Below are 19232 nucleotides of genomic sequence, written 5' to 3'. Positions count from 1 at the left end.
ACCCAATGGTGTGGTCCGATGAAAGCAAAGCCATGTATTTACATGGTCTAAAGCGGGACGATCAGCGGTCTGTCATTTTTAAATGTTTCTTCCGGTAGAGAGGTGCCCTTCCAAATAGTGCTTTGTGAGCAATGGTTAATGGCTTAAAAGTTATTCTAGCCTTAATATGGAACCAGTCAAAGGTCTTAAGAACAGGCGAGATGTGGGTCAACAAATGCTTAAACTGCCTGGTATTACTTGGGTCTCCCTCCTGATGATTTCCACATATTAAGGCTCTGGTAATCTCACAAATTGATTGAGGGGGCCCGCCCCCCCTTCCTGGCTTTCTGGCCACACATCTCTCTCCTTATGGCCGCCCAACACGCTGCTGCTCGCCTCATGATGAGAACTTAGAAATGTGAGGACATCTCCCTCACAATAAGGAATTACACTGGCCATCCCAGCCAGGAGACTCTTCAAAGCGGCGGTCTCACATATAAAACAACTATAGTTCGAATGCCCGCATATGTAGTCACAAAACATGTGGGCTAAGGTGAGACTTGCTACTCTAGGACTCTGCATGGCAGTTTAGTCTCAGAGATAAACAGGCTTCTCTTGCTATACCCTAGCCTACCGGATCACCATCCAGTCTCAATCGAAACCACTCCAACACTCTAGTTCAGGAAGGAACTCCATCTGAGAGTCTTCAGCAAATACCTGCAGGTCACTTCGGACATGCTACTCCTAGGTATATACCACTCCTGTAATGTGGATATCCAATCTTCTATACCATGTAACCTGTCCTTCCACCAACCATTTTACAGTGCTCCTTTTCTTCCTAACAAGGTTTGTGCTACATAAACCCAAATGCATACCCGTCATATGGGTACTAGAGGAGATGATGTACCTGGAGAATATGATGGCAAAAGCTGGCAAATGCCCATTTTGATACCTAAACTATTGTCTGTGTCAATTCTTTCTTCTGTCTATACCCTTTTCAATGTTGGGCACTTAGAGTTTAATGTGCAGATAAAGTCCTGGAGAACCATTATGCAGATGCTTATGGAACAAGCATTGACCATGCCAATAGGCTGCTGTTCTTTGCATTCTGCATTTATAAGCACCAGAGTCCAAGGAGGAGAGTGCACAGTTTCAAAGGAGGATGCAATAAGGGGTGCAGGCATGCAATAGAATCAGAAAGGGTAATTGAGCAATGGAGGAAGCCATCGATAGAGGGTGCCATTGATGCTGAGCAAGAGACAATATGGGCGAGAAGGAGTGAGAGGGTACGAAATAAAGTGAGGGTGTAAGAGGAAGGATGAGAGGGGATTAGGGATCGGGTGTAATGTGGCTGGAGGAATAGAGCAAGTAGGGTGGTGTAAGGTTGGTGCAGGAATAAAGAGTATAGGGAGGGTAGAGACAGAGAGGGGAGTAGGGTGCGTGTTGGAGTAAAGAGAGAAGGGAAGGTTGAGTAAAGAAAGAGGGGGTAGGATGGTTGGCGGTAGAGTGGGTAGGATGGGAGGGAATAGAGATAGAGGTTGAGTGGGTGGATGGTGGTAGAGAGAGAAGGGGTAGGGTGAGGGTGGTGGGCTGTGTTGGTGGGTTTAGAGAGGGCCTGGGTAGGGGGATTGGGGGTAGAAAGATTGGGAGTAGGGTGGATGAGTGGGGGTAGGGTGGTTGGGGTACAGAGAGCGGGTGGGGGTAGAGATCGGGGTGGATGAGGGTAAAGCGAGTGGGTGTAGAGAGAGTGGCATTGGGGTGGGGGAACAAGGGGGAAGAGTGGGCGGGGGTAGAGAAAGTAGGGTTGGGGCGGGTGGTGTTATAAGTTGGGGTCGGGCGAAAGAGGGTGAGGGTAGAGAGGGTGGGGGGTAGAGAGAATGGGGATAAGGTGGGTGGGGGTGGGGTGGGTGGGAGTAGAGGGAGTGGGGGTAGGTTGGTTGGGTGAGGGTAGAGGTTACGGGTTAAGGGTGTGGAGAGAGTCGAGGTAGGGTCGGTGGGTGGGGTAGAGGTTATGTGGGTAGTAAGAGATAGTGGGGGTAGGGCGGGTGGGGGTATTGTCAGTGGGGGTAGGCTGGATGGGATAGAGGATTAAGGTAGGTGGTTGGGAGTAGAGGGAGCAAGGGTAGGGTGGGTGGGGACAGACAGAGGTGCGGTAGGGTGGGTGAGGGTAGGGAGCTGGGGTAGGTTGGGTGTGTGGGGTTAGAGATAGTGAGGGCAGGGTGGGTGGGTGCCTGTAGAGATAGTCAGGATATGGTGGGTGTGTGTAAGAGAGCGGGGGTAGGGTGGCTGGGGGTAGTGAGAGTGGTAGTAGCTTCAGTGGGTGGGCGGGCAGGCATAGAAAGAACAGCGGTAGGGTGGATAGGTGTCGATAGAGAGAGCAGATAAAGGTTGGATGGGGGTAGAGATAGAGGAGGTAGGGTAGGGATAGAGAGAGTTGGTGTAGATAGAGCAAGGGTAGGGTAAGTTTGTGTGGGTTTACAAAGAGTGGGGATAGAGTGGGTGTGTGCCTGTAGAGAGATCAGGGGTTGGTAGAGAGATTGGTGGTAGGGTGGGTGGGGCTAGAGATGGCTTTGGTAGGGTGGGTGAGTGGGCATAGAGAGAGCAGCGGTGGGGTGGGTGGACGTAGAGCGAGCGGGTGTAGGGTGAGTTCAGGGCTAGTGAAAGTGGGTGTATGGTGAGTGGGTGGAGGTACAGAGTGCAGGGTTAGGGTGGGTGTGCAGGGTTAAATAGAGTGGGGGTAGGATGGGTGAGTGCTTGTAAATAGAGAGAGTGGTGGTAGGGTGGGTGGTCATTGAGAGAGCAGTGGTAGGGTAGGTGGCCGTAGAGAGCGGTTGTGGGGTGAGTGGGGACTAAAGAGAGTCGGGCTAGGGTGGGCAGGGGTACAGAGAGAAGGGGTAGGGTGGGTGGGTATTGTAAGGAACTCATGGTGGCAACAGTAAAGACAGACACAAGTGATCAGTTCAAGGGTGTTTATTAAACTGTAAAGGTAGGTTTGAAAAACGCCTAATATAAACTGTGGGGAGTAGGGTGTGCAGGTGCCTGTAGAGAGCGTAGAGTGGGTGTAATAGAGCTGGGGTAGGGTGGGTGGGTGGATGGGTGGGGCATAGAGAGAGTGGGGTATAAAGAGTGGGGTTAGGATAGAGAGTGGAAGTAGGGTGGGGTAGAGGGAGCAGGGTTAGTGAGGGTGTGGGTGGTAGAGAACCTGGGGGTAGGGTGAGTGCTAGTAGAGAGAGTGGGGGTAGCAAAGGTGGGTGGGGTAGGGTGGGTGTAGAGGGGCAGGGGGTAGAGAGACGGAGTAGGGTAGGTTGGTGGGTGTAGAGTGGAAGTAGGGTAGGTGGGTGGTGATAGAGAGAGTGGGGGTAGGGTGAGTTGGGTTAGTGAGAGTGGGGATAGGGTGGCTGGGATTCACAAAGAGAGGGTGTGGGTAGAGAGAGTGGGGGTAGGTGGGTGATTGGGGAAGGTTGGATGGGGTAGAGAGAGCTGGATTAGGGTGGGTGGTTGGGGTAGATCGAGCAGGGGGTAGAGTGGGTGGGGGTAGACGGAGCAGGGGTAGTGTGGCTTGGTGGAGGTAGCGAGAGTGGATTTAGGTAGGGAGGTAGATTGGGGGTAGGGTGGGTGAGATTGTGTAGAGAGAGCCTGTGTCGGGTGGGAAGGTGGGGCCAGAGAGAATGGGAAAGGGTGGGTGGGTGGGTGGTGCTAGAGAAAGCAGGGATAGGGTGAATGGGGTGGAGCGAGCAGGGGTAGGGAGGGTGGAGGTAGAGAGAGTGGGGGTTTTGTAGAGAGAGTGGTGGTAGGTTGGGGTAGAAACGGTGATGGGTAAACAAGATGGCATAGAGTGTGGGTGGGGTTAGAGAGGCTGTGGGTAGGGTGGGTGTAGAGACAGTGGGGATATGGGGTCTCTCTAGCACAACGCATGCTCCTCTCTCACGATAACTCTGAGACCTGCAAGTAAAGGAAACTGCCTCCAGTGAGCCAGGACTTGGAGGGTGGGGATATGATATGATATGATATGGCATTTGTAACGCGCCTATACACAGGTGTTTCAAGGCGCGACGAGGCAGGGAGGGGAGGAAACAAGGGGAAACAGACAACGATCCTACTAGGCCAGGTGTCATTCAGATCGCGCAAGTGCAAGGGTGGGGGAGGGGGAAAAGTGCAAGGGGAAGGGGAGGGGGGGAAGTGCAGTTAAGGTAAGTGGCGTAAAGTAATAAATAAATAGGGCCAACTGGTGGCAAGTGTAAGGTAAGTGCAGAACAAGTGCTGGAAAAGGGGGGGGCTGTAGGGATACAGAGACAGTCCCGCAGTGCAGAGGGGTTCCAGGGCATCAGTGCAAGTGGAGAGTGGCTGGGCCCAGGACCGAGGCCGTTAAGAGTGGTCCAGTTGCAGAATCAGTGCAGTATCAGTGAGGAATAATTGGCTGTTCAGCAGGGGAAAGGGAGAGAGAAAGCAGAGGCAAAGAGGAAGGTTTTGAGGTGCTTCCGGAACCGGAGATGGTTCTCCTCAAGTTTCAGGGAGGCAGGAAGGCTGTTCCAGAGGGAGGCCCCTGCCGAGGAGAGAGATCTACCCCCAGCTCGTTGCTTCGAGAAGCGGCTGACCCTGAGGGAGTTGGAGGCGGATGAGCGAAGGGCTCGGGAAGGAAGATATTTGGGAAGAGAGAGTTGAAGGTATATAGGACCAAGGCCCCAGAAGGCCTTGTGGACAATGCAGAGGGTTTTGAACTTTATCCTCGCAGCCACTGGGAGCCAGTGTAGAGATTTCAGTCCTGGAGAGATACGGTCCCTGGGCTTGAGGCCAAGGACAAGTCTCGCAGTTCTGTTCTGTATGAGTTGCAGAGGGCGGAGAGTGGAGGCAGGCAGATTAAGGTAGAGGCTGTTACAGTAATCCAGCTTCGAGAGAACCAGGGCTCGGGAGACAGTGAGCTTCTGGGGGAAGGAGAGGAAGGGAAGAATACCTCTGAGGAGGTGCAGCTGGTAGTGTGACTTCTTAGCGACGTCAGAAATATGAGGCGAGAAGGAGAGTGTGGAGTCGAAGATGACCCCAAGGTTTTTTGCATTGCAGGTAGGAGCAGGGAGGGGGCCAAGGGAGGCAGGCCAGAGAGCTGCAGGGAAGGAGGGAGTGGGTGTACCGATGAGTAGGATCTCAGTCTTACTGGCATTAAGGCAGAGGTCATTTGCGGCACACCATTCCTGGATAGCAGACAGACAGTCAGAGATGAGGGAAGGAGAGGGGGAGGCTGAGGGTAGCCTGAAAATGAGCTGGGTATCGTCCGCATAGCACTGGAAATTAGGGCAGAGAGCGGCGATGCGGTGGGCAAGGAGTGCCATATACTGGTTGAAAAGCCAGGGAGAGAGATTTTATCCCTGGGGGACACCACAGGTGGAGAAAAAGATGTCGGAGAGGAAGGACCCCAGTTGGACCTGGGAGGGTCGATTTGAAAGGAAAGAGGTCAGCCACGCCAGAGCCTGACCAGTGATACCCAGGTTTTCACGGAGACGGTTGAGCAGGATGGCATGGTTGACAGTGTCAAAGGCAGAGGAGAGATCGAGCAGAATGAGAACACACGGAGTGTTGGAATCGAGGTTCAAGAGCAGGTCTTCACGGATGTTCAGGAGAGCAGTTTCCGTGCTTCTGGCAGCTCTGAAACCAGATTGATTGTCATGAAGACTACCAACAGATTCAGCATGGAGGTTTAGCTGGGAGATGGCCAGTTTCTTCAGGAGCTTGCCCAGGAAGAGAGTGATGGAGATAGGGCGATAGTTAGCCGGGCAGGAGGGGTCGGAAGAGGGTTTCTTGAAAAGAGGGTGCACAAGGGAGTGCTTGAGGGGGGAAGGGAAGACTCCAGAGGCGAAGGAGTGGTTGCAAAAGTCAGCCAGGGCAGGAGCCAGGGAGTCGATGTGGTCCTTGATAGTTTTGGAGAAACAGGGGTGAACCTGTTTAGACGAGACTTTCATAGATCGGACTTGTCTGGAAACCTCGTCAACAGAGAAAAGTGGAAAGGCAGAGAAAGAGGGAGGAGGGGTGACTGCAGAAGGGCCAGAGGAAGAGCCGGGAAGGGAGGGAGGGAGGTGAAAGGAGGAGAGCGAGGACAGGATGTCCTGAGTTTTAGAGATGAAGTGAGAGGCCAATGCAGTGCAGAGGGCCTGGGAGGGGACAGGAGAGGTAGAGACTGCAACAGGGTTGGCCAGCTCCTTGCAGATTTTAAAGAGTTCGGCGGAGTTGTTAGATGCCGCAGAGATGCGGGCTTGGATAAGGGCTCTCTTTTTGGTGAGAACGGAGAGCCGATACTGCCTTTGGAGCAGGCGGCAGGCCAGTTTGTCAGAGGATGAACATGAAGCACGCCATTTCCTCTCTGCAACCCGGCACTTGCGTTTTAGGGTGGCGAGATCGGAGTCATACCAGGAGTTATATTTGGCTTTGGGCTTCAGGCGGATTCTCATGACGGGGGCAAGGATATCAAGAGTAGCAGATATAGCAGAGTGGAGCATGGAGAGGGCTGTGTCAGGGTGGGAGTCAGCCGAAGGGGCGGGGGGGGGCGAGAAGGTAGCAGCGAAAGCCTCAACTGACACACGCTTCATGGGTCGGATGACCGAGAAGGTGGGTGGCAGTGAAGAGGGTGGCTTTGCCTGTGGGGTAGGGAGGGTGAGGTGGGAGGATAGGAGAAAGTGATCACTCCAGGAGAGAGGAGTGGAGAGAGGGACGGAGAGGGGAAGGTCAGAAGAGATCAGAGCATCAAGAGTGTGCCCAGCAGAGTGAGTAGGCCCAGACGGGAGAATAGAGAGTGAGAGAGAGTCGCAGAGGTCACGAAAGAGAGCAGTGGAGGGACTGGAGGCATCAAGGTGGATGTTGAAGTCGCCAAGAAAGAGGAGTTGAGTGGTTGAGGACAGGAGTGAGGAGGAGAGGTCAGCCCACTCAGAGAGGAAGGAGGAAATTTGACCAGGTGGCCGATAGATAGTAGCCACGGTAAGGGAATGGCTAGGAGAGAGAGAGAGTCGGCAGACAAGACATTCAAAAGAGGAGTAGGTCTGCGTAGGAGTGACAGTGGCAGGAATACACTCAGGGAAGATAAGGGCAACACCACCCCCTGCACGGTTATGCCTGGGCATGGAGAGGATCTTGTAACCGTCAGGTAGGAGTGTGTCAAAGCTGGTGGCAGAGCTGGCTGTGAACCATGTCTCAGTGAGACAGAGGACGACGAGGTCCAGTTCCTCAAGAAGGTGACAGATATCAGAGGAGTGTTTGATGGCAGAGCGAGAATTTAGAGTGGCAATGTGGAGAAGGTTGCCCTCCTTGAAGAGCTTCCGGGGAGGGGTACAGATCAGAGGTACGCCCTGCAGAGGTGTTGAAGAAGGAGGTGAAGAAGGAGCACGAGAGGGGGCAGGGAGGGAGGGTAGAGGCAAGGTAGCCAAGGATAGAGGAGGGGGGACAGCAGGAGAGGAGAGGAAGTTGATGAGGTGTGGGAAGCGTCTATCAAAGAGGAGAAGGTTGGCCTGAGGGCCTTGGACCAAGATGGTCCCATTAGCGTAGACATTAATGATGGCCTTAGAGGAGCGGAAGGGGGCCAAGAGGACATCCCAACGGGTGCCACCATTAATGGGAGAGGAGGAGAAAGGAGAGAGCACAGAGACCATATGAAGGGTCCATAGGTCAGGCGAAGGCACGAAAAAGAGGATGTCAGTGAGAGTTTCCTTAGAGCAGGCACTAGTGTAGGTGTCAGCGATAGGGAGGCCTGGGTTGGAGACCAGGATGTCCTTTTTAAACTTTTTCCTACCAGAGGGGCATCCATACAGCAGGGGAAGGGCCAATCACCCCCTTTGCCTGGGTTTAGAAGTTGCAGATGCCCTGGTCGAAATGTCCCAGAGCAGCAAACAGCTATTTCTTATGGGGTGAATGGCCTTCACACTTAGCTGGCTCTGAGTTTCGACAGCATCAACAATTGTGTAAATAAATACTGTCCTTCTAAAAAGCTTTAAAGTGCAGCTATTCGCATCTCCAGACAATCAAATGAAACTTACATGAAAACAGCCGTTCAGTCATACCAGTTCCTATCCCTGAATTCCCATCACAGGATAAGAATCAATTATCTCCATTCTGTGCTTTCCGTTTTGCAGGGAAGAAAGCAAACAAAGGGCCAACTCAAGCATATCTCCTGCGCCATAATGTGTTGGTGATGGAGAGTAAACGGACAAGCTTTAATGATATAGCAGTAGAAAAAATGTTGGGTGGCAATATTTAAGTAGGTCTCAGAAGTCGTGACGGAGAGCACAGGGCAGAGGCTATCTCTCCCTGTATGCAAGTAGATTTAAGGAAGATTCTGGAGACAATGCTAGCAAATATCAGATTAAAGGTACATACCAAGCTGTTAGTTGAAACAGGAATTCACAGGAACTGCAGGAGCAGGCTGTAAACAAAGAGACAGAGAAAAGGCAAAGACAAGCAAGTATACTGGGCAACACGGATTGATCAGAAATAAGGGTGTACTGGAATATGAGAAGGGGTCTCCAGAGATTAAGGAAAGCCCTTGGGATAGGTACCAGCAGATTACTCTTAACAACAGTCATACAGCAACGTCATGACTTGGGCGTGCCGAAGAAACTGTTGTACGCAGAGCAAGTGTAAAACTGAAAGACCATATACTGAGGCAGGTACGACTTCAACGGGCTACTTGAAGGCAACAGAAGTCTTCCCTTATCTGATCTGAATGGAGACCAACCCAGGGTCACACTGTAAAACGGATTCAAGTGGAGACACTACAGTGGACCAAGATGTATACAAGTAGAAAGCAGTGTTGGAAGAAATAACCAGGTACAGGACAGGATAGGATATCAGAAGTTGGAACAGGCAGGAAGCAAGGCAAGGAGCCCAGAGGAACCGAGCAGAAGGCAGAGAAGTGTGGTAAGGCTGCCAGGCAAGGAAGCCCAGAGAAGAATGGCAGAAGGTAGTGGAGTGCGGTCGAGCCGTCGGGCGGGAGCCCAAAGGAGCAGGGCATAAGGCAGCGGAGTGTGACAGAGCCGCCAGGTGGGAGCCCAGAGGAGCAGGGCGGAAGGCAGCGGAGTACGGCAGAGCCGTCAGGTGGAAGCCCAGAGGAGCAGGGCGGAAGGCAGCGGAGTACGGCAGAGCTGTCAGGTGGGAGCCCAGAGGAGCAGGGCAGAAGGTAGCGGAGTACGGCAGAGCCGTCAGGTGGGAGCCCAGAGGAGCAAGGCGGAAGGCAGCGGAGTACGGCAGAGCCATCAGGTGGGAGCCCAGAGGAGCAGGGCGGAAGGCAGCAGGTTGGGGCTCAAAGGAACAGGGCAAAAGGCTTCAGCAGAATGGATAGGGAGCTGAAAGCATCAACAGCAACAGCAACAGCAATCAAAAGGCCAAAAGAGAATTTCCAGGAAAGGTCAAAACCTGGTAACAGGAGCACCAGCACAAACTCCCAGAGAGAGCAGTTGACTGAGAACTGCTTCTGTTCAGAGTGAGCTTGTAAAGGACCTCCCAGCCAGCAGGCCAGCAGGGTGGAGCGGATTGCAGACTCTGGCCGCTGTGTTCAATTAAGCCCAGCCCTGGCTTCAGTAGCCTGCAGCAGTAGCAGCAGTGGATTCTAATCAAGTGCTCTCCAGCTCTCTGCAGCCGAGCCTGCAGTAGCTTGGAACAGGTGAATGCAATCAGGCCCTCTGCAGCTCTTAGAAGCTTGCTGCAAACAAATGTATGTAATATGCCTCCTCCAGTCCTTTGCCTTTTGGACAGCCTACATGTCCCAGAATGCATCTGCTGGTTTAATCCAAAATCCGGAATGGAACATGCAATTAGATTAGTCCAGAACTGCAGCGGTAAAACAAGGAAATAAAGGATTAGGCGCATGTAAAGGTGCTGGGAGGCAGGCGAGCAGAATCGTGACAGTAGGATAAAGATTAAATTCTTACCTCTGGAGCTACTGATCAGCATTCGAAAGCACCCTTCGCAGCATGCCTGCTCCCATGGGATGGAATAATCCTGTTTTCAACCGAACTTCACAGCTATGCAAAAAACAACCGTGGACGCTCGCCTGCCTCGTAAATCGGAGGCTTACCTGGCTGCCTCGGTCTGGTCTACCAACAGATCACCCCGTCCGGACATTAAACATAGTCCTACAGGAGTTCATGTGACAAAAAGCATTGGTGGATACAAATGAAAATATAAAGTGCATCTAGTTAAGTGCAGTCATTTTGCTCCCACTTCGGTAGCACGTACAGCTTCCCGGCAACAGTAGCAGGCCTGCAGACGCAAGCTAGAGAGTGAAGGCCCATCTGGTGCTTCAGCCGTTTCATAGCCAAGCATCAGCAAGTTGCCATGCCAACGCCATACACTGCTCCGGAGCTCCCCTTTCTCCTTTTTAAAAACAAATGTTTTAATGCATTTTCAGCACCAGTGGTTTAGCAATTAGGTGCCTTACGCTACTAAAGCACCAGAACCGAAAATGGTCACTGCATTATCTTACCAAGTGATTTTCTCAAACTGTAATTTAAGTGTTTCATCCGTAAACTGCATTTACCTAGATTATTTCTCTACCATATGTCAGTCACTTCCTCCGTGAATGCCTCTGTTAAGACAGACGGGTTGCTGTGTAGTTAGAAATTCTTTTAGAATGGAATATACTGACATCAAAATGACACCTGTTAGAGATTGATTCTCTGCTGGCTCATTGACACTCAAAGACTGTTATTGCTGGCACTGCTGATAGTGGTGCCAAATAGATTGCATCCAAAGAGGTGGACACTGCATCCATCACCTTAATCCCCTAGAAGTACTGTTCTCGTGACACAAGGTTAAGAACACCAGACTATAGTGAAGAATACCTGTGAATATGCACCCTCCCACTAGGAAGATAAGCTCAACCAAATAATATACATCTCAACACCTTATTAGAACCTCTTCTGGTGCACTGGCAAGCCCCATAACCAGCAACCTGTTTATATTGAGGTTATCTCTATACAAGCACAAGACAAAGGGAAACTATGTGCGAGTGTCAAATTCATATGGAAATGATGGTAGGGAAAGGGAGTAGCAACTGTAGCCACTGTATGGAAAATGAGCATCATGGGCTTCATGTGACATCATCATGGATTGACTTGGACTTGAAAGCTGGAAGAGTTAATTAGGCTGACCACTTCAGAAAAGGTTGGTGCAGGATCCCCCAAAGAGACCAACAGTGAGAATAGGACTGTCCTGAGAATAGGACCTGTGAGGACCCAAGCACTAATTAGCAAAATATCTGGGAAGTACCTAATTGAAATGTATTGATCCGTCTATTTCATCAATTGAAGGAAACCAGGATTTCAGGAATTTGAAAATACGTGCAAGATCCAATCCACGTAACTGAGTTACTTGCGCAGATGGCACGCATTTCTGGAGACTATGAATTTCAAAGGTTAAAACACATGGAACTATAGGGTCAGGGCTTGAAGACAAAAAGCTGCAGGAATAACATTCAAATGTCCCAGATACAGGAACAACTTGACGGAGGCACAGGTGACCTGTGGAGCTGCCGTCAAAATACAAGCAGAGGGGCAGGTAGAAACATACAAGCAGAAACACTTGTATACAGGCGCGTTCTAAATGCAATATCATATGTGGGTTCCCGTATGAGAGATGAAAGAATAGAGAGCTATGAATAATTTGATACATTTTTTGATTGACCAGATTTTTAGATACTTTAGATCTTTATTGTATGAAAGCCTGCATCCCTCTCGGTGGCAGATATTTCCTAAAGTGTGCTTTAGATAATAGGAAACCTGTTATCTGAAGTCACTCCGGTTTCACATTTAAGAGAAAAGGTTTGTAGAAAGCTAACGTAATCCTTGATTAAGATCTTAGAATCACTCCCCCCACCCTCTCACCATCCTATGACATAGGTTTCTGGGAGTAAGCATGCTGAAAACGTTTGTGATGAGATGGAACAACCTATGTTTTCCGGATCAGGCAAGCCTACAAATAGTATGGAACCCTTTTAAGCCTGTGTTTAGAGGATTGGCCACTGCATGTTCCCACCAATGTAGTGAAGAATTCTGCAAATACACAGACTGAAACTTGGTTGGACTAACAAACAATAAGATGTAGTAACAACTACTGCATTCAAGGTGGATTAGAATCTGCTCTAATGCCGATGTTGGCGGGAAATGGTAAACAGCTGCTTGAACGTGGAGGTAAAATGGGAATGCTACTTAACAAGAACTACACACCAAGAGTTGTATGAATCAAAAATAAATTGGCAAAATGGGGCAGAAGACTACAGTCTACAAATTCACGTGTTTCGTGCTATTGCAGGGTACTTTTTAGGTTTGTTGTCAATTAGTTTTAAAGGGCTAGTGCTCTATGGTGGCTCATAGCGGCCATTTTTAGTATGCCACCCACATGAACACATAACACTGTAATCTCCTGTATCCTTTTGTTTACAATGCACTGAGACTAAAACCAGACGCCTAACACCAAACAATGATGTGTTGTTTCTGGTTTCAAACATGGATCCAGTAATTTATTTATATATATATATATATATATATATATATATATATATATATATATGTATATGTATGTGTTTTTTAAATCGCAAACCGTTTTGCTATTTTATTCCTCATTCCTGAAAACCCAACTGAAACAAGGGTTATCAGCAACTTCCACACACTATTGCACTGGCCTATAGCACAGAGACCATACTTTCCCCTGTGCAGGATTAACCAAATTTATATTTGCCAAAGTAACCAAACACTCTGTATAATAGTAGTGTCAAAAGTTTTTTTTTCAGAATTTTTTTAAGGCTTGATGCAGAGAGTCATGTCTATGGGCCTCATTACGAGTATGGAGGTAGCCATGCCCTTAATAAGGGCATGGCTGACTCCATATAATCTTGAAGACCAAATACACAGTAGTTTATCTACACTCGTCTAGGTATACTTTCAATGGGGGATAGGATTGTGATTGGGCCTTTCTAGTCAGATGGGCAACTATGCCCACCCCTAGTGCAAGTAATCTTCTGTGTCATAAAATACACAATGTTTCATTGGCTTTCAAACTATAGGGCTCTTTGCTACATGGCCCTCTACAATTGGTTGGCATGCTTGTACTCTTCTGGAATATTCCACTCGCTAGCAGCATGCAAACTGGTACCCCAGGTGCTTGTGGGTGGACGTAAGCATGCCTTCCCACCCAATTAGCTCATCATCAATCATCACTCCGGCTGTCTGCCATTCGAATTGTCTTTGAACTCGGCCTTGCAAAGTATCACTGCGCCTGAGAATAGAAGGGAGTGCGAGCACGTTCTTATCTTCAGTCTCGATGTAGCTTGCCCAAAGTCTATTTTCATCTACACCATGTGACCGGAGACTGTGTTTTTAGCTCATTGTTTATCTCCTTCTTCGCCTTTTACTACTATTAAATGAATAAAACTTGGCACTCGTAGTGTTTTTCCATTGCACCTCAACAGGAGCTTGCCTCGCTTCTCACGTTCATTGTATCTTCTCGAATAGATGACCAGTTTCTTGGCTGCCTGACACTGGGCCAGACTACCTTCTCGAATCTTCCTTCATCGTCGGCTGTGTCTCTCTACTTCGCAACACTTTCAGTCCATTTTGCTCACAGGGTCCTAGTTTGCTAAAATGTGAAGTGGAACATCCAGATTCTATATACATATATATAATGGCAGCACCGCCGGCAGTCTTTTCACAATGTATAGCCAGCCTTCATGGTTACTCAGTCTACTTGCGTTGCAGCATCTGTATAATTATACAATGATTTGTATTTTCTTCAGTGCCCTTCGCACTGCAATCTTCATTTCACACATGAAATGTTACTCAATTCTTTACTTCGTCATCAGATTCTATAAGGTTTAAATACTTTCTTCCTTGGCATCTCTTCTTGGTGCGTCACCTCTGCTTCATGTGACGTCACCAGTGTCTTGCCTTTGTCACTTCACACTTCTTCAGGAACCTCCTTTAAGAGACTGTCATTTCTCCACGGGTACATAATATAGGGATTTCTCAACGGATACCTTGTTCCGAGAATTCTTCGTGGGATAGGTACCATTATTGGCGTTATGCATGTCGCAACTTCCGGCTTCCAACATATAGGCAAAATAGGGGTGGAACATCCGGTAGAGGCATTTGGCTCCTCCTCTGCACTTCCAGCTTGTAAGGGCCCTTCTACAAACATCACATTTTGCCAGCAAGTCTATAGTTTCACAGCAGAATTGGTTATATGCCCACACTGGGGAATTCTCATCTCTGCAGCTTTTCTTTGGGCAGGCATATTTACTTGATGATGTTTAATGCAAAAAGCAGGTTGTGAATAGAACCTCAATCGATTGCTTTTGGATTCTTTCCTCTGCAACCATTTGTTTCTGATAAAAGACCCATGTGTAAAATATTTTTAGGGTACTGTGCGCCTTGCACAGACCACTCAAATATAGTCTTATCAAAATGAGCAGATTTTCATCACTATTTTCAGTCGGAGCCAAAATAGTTCCAAGAAGCTTCTGATGCAACGGCCAGGTCTGGAAACAAACTGCAGGTAAAGCAATCTGCGGAAAACGCAACAAAGAGAATTTGCAAAGATCCCAACGACCCCAGTTCATTGTACCCATATGAAACCAGACCTTTTGGAATTGAATCCATTTGAGATGGGATTTAACACTGACAGTAACAGCTACTGTGATGTTGCAATACTACATGATTTTTAGTTTTGGCCAATAGGTTGCACTGGAAGCGCTGCCTATAAGCTGTAACTATTGGCATGGAAAATGGAGATAGGAGAGGAATTTTATGTGAGGAGGTACACGCTTCCCGTGGGTGTGGCTGCAGTAAATCCGCTCTTTGTTTAATAAAATTTTTTACCCAAGTGTGCACTCAGCAGCTTGATTTATGAGCAGTGTATTCCTACAGCCAGTTTAAACTTCAGATGTTAATTTAATGGGATACGGTGCTTGCTACTGTTTAATGTTACAGTACTGTTCATGCATGAACAGCTGTGGAACCCATGTTGATGTTTTCTTCCAGCACATACAAGATATTGTCCATAGGCCAGTGCCATTGGTTTAGCCCATCTGACTGCGTAAACGTTGACTGTGGCTATAGAAGGTTTTCTTTCCCCTTGCTCTGATGATTTCGTGTTTATTTCTGGAATGGATTCCAATAAATAAAAGGTAGATTAGAGTTCGATTGTCTGAGCAATGCACACTATGAAAAAGGAATAAGTGGGACTGTATAAGAACACACAGCAACGTTCAGAAAAGAATAAAAAAAAATCCCTATTTAAATTAACTTAAGTAACCAGGGTGACCACAAGCCTCCACAGCTAAATATATAACATTTAGTGAACACCTGCGCCGAATGCAATTTTTTGCTTGGTGCGCGTAAGAAATGACTCAGAATCAAAATCAAAGCAACACATAACCAAAACAACAATCTAACTCTCTAGTCGAATTATTCAGGAGCTGCTGGCCCCATCGACCCAACGAAGCATCAAGTTGATAACAGTATGCTTTTCAGTGCTGTATTCTCAACAGCCCTATGCAAAGGAGATCGAGATGAAATGGTAAACCAGCACCCACTCTTTCTGCTGGTTCGGAGATCTGCAAAATAGTAAAGGATAAGTTACGTGTAATCCTGTTGCTGCACTCCTTATCCTACTCTCCCTGGTACCCACTAACAATGGTGTGTTATACCTGGCTCCTGCACCAATTTCCTGGAGGAGGTTTTAGCCTGCAAATAGCTTTAGTTACTCTAATGAAGCCAGTGTGGAAACTTGGACTGCATCACAGGGTTCCTGTTTGAACTCAAACAGTACTCCTCTTGTGTAACCAGCGTTCAAGCAACGTCTTATAGACCCTCTTTATAGCCACTTGGAGAGAGACACCATGATCAGGGTTTGAGTTTGAGAACTGGAGTGTGTAGAAGCTGATAGCTTAGCAATTCATTTATACAGAAACTAAATGCATTTAGTATCCCTAACTGTTTATTACAAAATTACCATAAGCACTTGGGCTAGTGCTGAACAGAGCATCCACACTGTTTTCAGTTCAAAATGTCATTTTAATGTTCGTGGTCAGTGATGTAATTTAGAGGTCTCCCTTGCTACCCCTGTGGTCTCCCTTGCTACCCCTAAAAAAAAAAAAATTACAAAAAAAAATGTAAAACTTGTTTTCTTTTATGCAACCTCCTGGGCTCCGGCCAGCACCATGGGGCTCTTTGATTCTGGAATGGCTGGCTTTCATGTTCAGGCCTCATTTAAAAAAAAAAAAAAAAGAACAAAAAAAAAACCATGGGTTCCACACGTTTAACACTTTCAGCAGTGACCCTAAATGAGAAAGAATAGGAATGACAAATAATTTGTCTTTCTGGAATTCTATACAATAATTGCTAAACTCATTAATGGTTTATTTCAGGCACACTTCAGGAGGTGAGTCACTGAGTTAGTCTGTTCTAAACACCTCAAATCAGCCTTTCATTCTTCTGAAGTCGATAAATGAGTACCAACACAGGTTGGGTGATATTGTATGTATATGTGTTCTATATAAAGCGCTTATAGTAAGTGCTATATACACATCATTATCATTTAGCCATGGACGTCTGCTTACATTCACAGTAATTTGGTGATATGGACCTATACACTGATCTTAACGATACATATGGTGATCCATTCTTGGATTAAATGTATATCACTTTATCGTGATATAACCATATTTTTCGTAGTATACGAGGAACAATGCTATGTGATGCAACTTCCTGTTTTGTCAAGGGGGTGAAAGGTCGTGTTCCATCGCTTCGTGTGATAGCACGTTGGGGTGGGGTCAAATGACATCACTTCCTGTGATGTCATCAGAGGTCAAGGGTCCTGTGATGTCACTTCCGCTACCCCTGGCATTTTGGTGAAATGACGTCCCTGTTCTTGGATCATTGTAAAAGTTCTGTTACAGCTAAACTGCAACAACAGGAAGCATGGAGAGGCCATGCAGCGGGTTGCCAGTGTTCCTACGTCAACATTGCCATGTTGAACTGGGGAGTGCAGACGCTACCCTCCATGTGATGGAGCAGCATTGTATGCAGAAGCTGTGCTGTTTCTCTTACCACAGGTATCTTTGGCAGGCGAGTAAGACACTACTCTGTGTGCCGGAGCAGCATCTGTTGTGGGATCTGGGCTGTAAGCTCTCACACAGCATCTGTTCTGTGCCCCGCACATAACCTAAATTATATTCTGGGCTTCTGGGAGCTGAAATTAGGTTTTCAGGTCTTCTCCTGGCTGCACCTCTTAATACTTGTGTAACCCTTTTGCGGTTTCCACAACCTGCCTCTACAGGAGATCAGAGTTGCTGTTGAGTCCGTGATCTAGCCCTTCTACCAGATGGCACTATCCACAACTGTGCCTCAAGCATGTTATATTTTGACAGTGCCTCCAGCTATTGCATGAAAGCACCATCCACAAATGAACAAACGAAATGTCTATGGTTTCCATTCTGGTTTTCAGAATACCCCTCATTAATATTCACGAGAACCATTTGCATGTAATGATTCTCGATGTATGCAAATCTTTCCGCATGAATATTAATGAGGGATATCATGAAAACCTGTCAGGATTCCTGCCCTCAAGGCCCGGAGTTGGACGTCCAATTAGTCTCTTCGATAGAACCATTTTAAAATAATACTGGTGACTTAAATATATTTACAATGAATAGATATGCAAAATAATAGTGCAATGAAAGGTTACAGTAGCCCTCTGCCTAACTGATGATTTATTTTGTTGAACGATTGAGCCTTCATACTCTGCATTAAGTAATATTCAGAATCCACTGCATCCCTTCTTTACCCGTACCTCCAACAAAAGTAATAGTTGCCTAGGTTAACAAAACGTACTGCACCTCGTCTCCTTTATTGTTCACCTGTTAAGATACCCAGGGTTTCTGGTGATGATTCCTGATAAGTGGGTAACCTGTGGGGCGAGCCCGTCCTGAGACATACTTTTGCTTACCAGGAAAGACACCTAACCGTCACCAGTTGAGACGAGGAGCTAATCACAAAACATCAGTCAGTTTCTGCATTTGTTGCCTGTGTGGCAACACACCTTCCACTTGCAGGGATGCATCTTGAACCTAGTGACCGGCTGTCCAACACTGCCTAGCCAATTACTCTGTCGGCAATACACAATGACGCCCAATCCGTTTCCTGGGTGCCTCACCCATGCCCAAGTAAGTGTATGAGATAGCCTCTGGCCATGGACCTCTGTCGTCATAGCCTCTCCCCTAGGACCTCTGTCGTCATTGCCCCTCCGCATGCGTCTGTCGTCATAGCCCTCCCCACGCTTCTCTCCCCATGCACCTCTGTCGTCATAGCCTCTCTCCTAGGACCTCTGTTGTCATTGCCCCTCCCCACGGGTATCTGTCGTCATTGCCCCTCCCCACGTGCCTCTGTCGTCATCGCCCCTCCCATGCGCCTCGCCTCTGCCGTCATTGCCCCTCCCAATGGACTTCTGTTATCATAGCCTCTCCCTTAGGACCTCTGTCGTCATTGCCCTTCCCCATGCGCCTCTGTCGTCGTAGCCTCTCCCCTAGGACCTCTGTCATTGCCCCTTCCCACGGGTCTCTGTCGTCATTGCCCCTCCCCACTGGTCTCTGTCGTCATTGCCCCTCCCCACGTGCCTCTGTCGTCATTGCCCCTCCCATGGGCCTCTGTCGTCATAGCCTCTCCAATGCGCCTCTGTCGTCCTAGCATCTCAACATGCGCCTCTGTCCTCATTGCCTCCCCATGCGCTGCTGTTATTACTTGACCCACAAAATTGCTGTTTTCTTATCCGGGTTCCCTTGTCTTCTCCCGTCCCCTCTTCTAGTCGAAGGAGAGAATCCAAGCTCCTAATAAGTGGGACTTCCCTTAATCACAGAATCGGTTTATGAGCAACATTCCGTTCTCTGCTTCACACACTCTTAACAGTCTGCCCCGGCTTCCCGGCCCTGCCATGCGTCTTAGTCATCCTGTCACTGGGACACAGATCCTCTAACCGAGCCTCCATGTAGCTGCCATGCTGCCTGCTTCTGCCAGGCACCCCTCACTGCAGTACAGAGCCACCCAATCTGAAACAACCAGCATGGCATCCCACCAGAATCTACCGCTCTAGAAGCTTAACCCCTTAAGTCGCAGGCAGCTTGGTGGCGATTTACTTGCCTGTTAAACAGAAAAAACATAATTTTGAGCCTACTAAATGGCATTGGTGGGCAGGGAGGGGTTACTTGCGTAGCTGAGATCAAAACCTATTTC

The 19232-nt window shown here is 48.2% G+C and overlaps 1 protein-coding gene across 4 annotated transcripts in view; it reads left to right on the top strand.

Annotated features, from left to right (window-relative positions):
- ALDH1L1 (aldehyde dehydrogenase 1 family member L1) overlaps positions 1–19232 on the top strand; it is a 685374-nt gene that overhangs the window by 393413 nt on the left and 272729 nt on the right. The window lies entirely within an intron of this gene.

Source organism: Ambystoma mexicanum, chromosome 2p, assembly GCF_040938575.1.
Source record: "Ambystoma mexicanum isolate Mex_15411 chromosome 2p, UKY_AmexF1_1, whole genome shotgun sequence".
In the NCBI taxonomy this organism is placed as follows: Eukaryota; Metazoa; Chordata; class Amphibia; order Caudata; family Ambystomatidae; genus Ambystoma; species Ambystoma mexicanum.
This window is presented reverse-complemented; position numbering and strand designations above follow the sequence as displayed.